Below are 3,982 nucleotides of genomic sequence, written 5' to 3'. Positions count from 1 at the left end.
TTATTATAAGTGGCGTTGTAATTTTTGTATTAGTGTATTTTCTTGCGAAGATTATATGCTCAGTTTTGCTTTCATTAAGTTTAATCTTCCATTCGTTGGTGAACTTTAGGATTTGGTAAAGATGGATCTGGGTTTGTGTTGTGGCCACCTGTGCGCTGAAGGAGGATGATAAGATGGCAGTGTCATCCGCATAGATGGCCATTTGGGTTTTTGGAAATCTAGGGATATCGTTTATGAAATAATTAAAGAGAACAGGTCCCAACACGCTTCCCTGTGGGACTCCAGCATTGGGCTTTTTGACTGCCGACAGTGCAGAGCCGATTCGGACCCTGAACTGGCGGTTTTTTAGATAACTGCTTATTAGCTCTATTAGATGATTCGGTAATCCAATTTTTATTAGTTTGTAGACTAGCCCATCCATCCAGACAGTGTCGAATGCCTTCTCAATATCCAAAAGGCACATGGACGTTACTTTATGTTTTAGAAATTCGTCTTTTATTGAGCAGGCAATTCTAGCCATCTGCATGGTTGTGCTATGTCCCGCTCTGAAACCGAACTGTTCGTCAATAATTATTTCATTTTGGTGTTCAAAGGATTTAATTTGAAGGAGGATTATTCTTTCCGCCAGTTTTGATAGTGCACTCAGTAGGCTTATCGGTCGATAGTTAACGGGGTTTGTTAAGTCTTTGTTGGGCTTGGGAATGGGCACGATGACTGATTGTTTCCACTGATCTGGAAAATATCCTGTGACGAGTATTGCGTTTAGAATATGCATCAATTGTATTATAGCTTTGTTTGTTAGATTTTTTATTATTTTGTTGTCTAGTCCGTCTAGTCCTGGGGTTTTATTGTTGGGTAGGGTTTTTATTATGGTTTTAATTTCTTTAGGAGAGGTTTGGATTCGGAATTTATCTTTGGGATCAAGTGAGGTGTGGTTATACTGGAATGATTTGAGTGTTGAGGTTACGGTTGTTTCGAGTGGAGAGTGGGTTGTGTTGGATTGGGTTGATTCAAGGATGGTTGCGATGACGTCGGCTTTTTGTTTGTTAGTGTAAAGCGTTTCGTTGTTATGGGTCAAAGCAGGGATGGGTTGTTTGGGTTTTTTAAGGATTTTGGTGATTTGCCAGAGGGTATTATCTTTTGGGGATATTTCTTTTAATTTATCATTCCAGTGGGAGTTACGGAGGGAACGGATCTTGTGTTTAATGGTTCGGTTGAGTCTGTTTAAGTCGTGCTTGATGTCAGGGTTTCTAGTATTTTGGTGTATTTTACGTAGTAGGTTTCGTTTGTGTATGAGTGCCTTTATTTCGTCAGTCAGTTGGTCTTTGTGTGGGTTGATTAATGTACGTTTTGTATGTTTTTGCTTCAGTTTGGTTAGTATATTTGTGTATTTTTTTAATTCATCGTCGATTGCTTGTGGTGACAAGATATTTTTATTAATGTTTATATTATTGTCCAAGTCACGCCTGAACATTTTCCAATCAGTGGATTTATAGGAGGTAATGTGTATTTTTTGGTATTCTTTATTTATGTTTTTTATTTGGAAGAGGATAGGGTTGTGATCAGAGGTAAGTGCAGGGGAGGATATGGGCCTAGAGATGTCTTGTATGTTTTTGTTGATTAGTATATCCACGTATGTCGGTGTCATATTGTTTGAGGGGAAGTGAGTCGGGTCAGTTGTGTGTTGGATAATGATGTTGTTAGTCGTTGAGTATGTGTAGAGTGTGAGTCCGTTAGAGTTGTTCGTGTGATTGTTCCATGTCGTATGTCGAGCGTTCAGGTCACCTACTATGAGTACCTTATCTCCGACTGACGTTAAGGTATCTAGGTCATGGTGGGTAAATTTATTGGATGGGCTGTTGTACACGGCAATTATGTGCATTTTGTTTTGGAGTTGTATACATATTGTTTCCATAGAAACTTTGTTTTTTAATTGTTTTTGTTTAAAAGGTATACAGTTTTTTATAATGATTGCTACTCCACCCCCGCGGGCGGTGCGATCATTTCGAAGGATTTGATAGTTATTCAGTCTTAGTTTGTCGTCCTTTGTCATTTTTGTTTCGTTAATTAGTGCTATGTCTAAGTCAAGTTGTTGTAGATATATTCTGAGTTCGGATAGTTTTGGTTTTAGTCCGTTAGCGTTCCAGGTCATTAGTTTAATGGTCATGTCTATTTAAAATTGGCCTGACAAAAGTTGTAAAATATTTTGAATTTTTCTAATTCGCTGTTACAGCTTTTGAGTAGCTGATTTAGCTGTTTAACAGCGTTAAACATTTTGTCTACGTTTATTAATTGACTGAGTTCATCCATCTCACTTACCAGGCCGGTGAATGCCGTATTGCTGGATGCTTTTTGTTGAGTGTTTGGTTGAGAAGATCGGGACGGTTGTGGTGGTATTTGCGGCATTGCCATGGGGTTTCCTCTGGCCCATGCGTTGCTGGAGGGTGCGGGGGCTGGTACGAACTTTGGTGCGATTGGCGCTCTGTTAGGTATAGTTTGGCGTCTTTTGTGTATATATTCAATCTTTTTAATATATTCAACGCATTTGGTGGAATTTGCGGGATGGTTTTCACCGCAATTGGCGCATTTCAATTTTGTAAGATTGGCATCCAAGCGGACTGGGAATTTTTGGCAGTCTTTGGTCCAATGTTCTTCGGCACATTTGAGGCATTTTGGTGTTGCCCGGCAATTGCTAGTGGCATGTGACCACTGCTGGCATCGGTGGCATTGTATAATTCTTTTACTATTGTAGTGTATTTGCCAGTCAATTTTCACGTTGTAAACATATTTTATTGTTTTTTGTAAAAATTTAATGTTTATCGTGTGATCCATCACTACGAGGAAGAGTGGTCTTCTGGTATTTTTCATTTTGAATACGTTTAGGACATTTACTTTGTAACTTTCCTCAATATCCAATTTTATGTCATCGGTGCTGACATCTCCAGGTAAGCCACCGAGCACAAAGGCGTGATGTCTTTCCTCTTTAGTCGTGTAGGTATGATATTGGTGGACCTCAGTTTGAGCTAGTTTAAGCAGGTAGTTTTCGTACTCGTTTTTGTTGTGTATGAAAAGATTGGTATTGGTTTTTCCGTATTTAAGATGGAAACCATTTTTAATATCTTTTCTAAGCTCTTCAATTAGTTTTCTATGGTCTTTCACAGTCGTGTGAAAGACTATTGGCGGTGGTTGTTTAGTTTTTGTGGTTTCGTTTGAAATTTCACCTGGTTCAGGAGCGTCGTCGTCTTCGGTGTTGTTTTCATGCTGTGCCGTGTTTGCTCTTGATGTGCCTGGTGTAGGTTGTAGTGTTTGATACCTGTTGCTAACCGGCACATTATATTGTTCTTCTGTTTCATTGAAACAGCCGGACAACAGATTCTTTGACTCGGTTTGGTTTGCAGCCATTTTGTTTATTTCAGGGTTTGAGCCTGTATTTTGATTGGCGTCATCAGTAGTTGGCACGCTACTGCCTTTTTCCTCAGTTGTTTGGTTGTCTGTTACTTGTACTAGAAGCACTTTTGGTGGTATAGGGGTACGGGCTGGCCGCCCCCTTCTTTTTTTTGTTTGGGTACGCACCTGGTCGTTTATGTTAAAACTGATTTTTGTTCAAGATGGTTGAATGTCAATCACTTTTGTATTAAATTTTTAATTTAAAGATTAAATTGATTACTTATTACATTCACTAATGATTTATTTGGTCACTTATAAACAAATGAACGTTCAAACACATATATAAAAGTTTTTGATAAATTTTTAAAGTTTTTATTACACTAATAGTCGCACTGTATGGTACACACATCCGTTCAGTACGATAGATTAGTTAAGTATATGGACGAGAACCGGTGTTTTCAACGTGGTATGGCTGTTGCCAGTAATAAATGAAAATTTTTACAAATATATATTTTTCATAAATATCATTAATATTAAAGTATATTATTAAAATTTTCAATGAAGTAATCAATTTAAATATATACTTATTTATTAT

This window comes from Chrysoperla carnea (genome assembly GCF_905475395.1).
Source record: "Chrysoperla carnea chromosome X unlocalized genomic scaffold, inChrCarn1.1 SUPER_X_unloc_49, whole genome shotgun sequence".
NCBI lineage: Eukaryota > Metazoa > Arthropoda > Insecta > Neuroptera > Chrysopidae > Chrysoperla > Chrysoperla carnea.
This window is presented reverse-complemented; position numbering follows the sequence as displayed.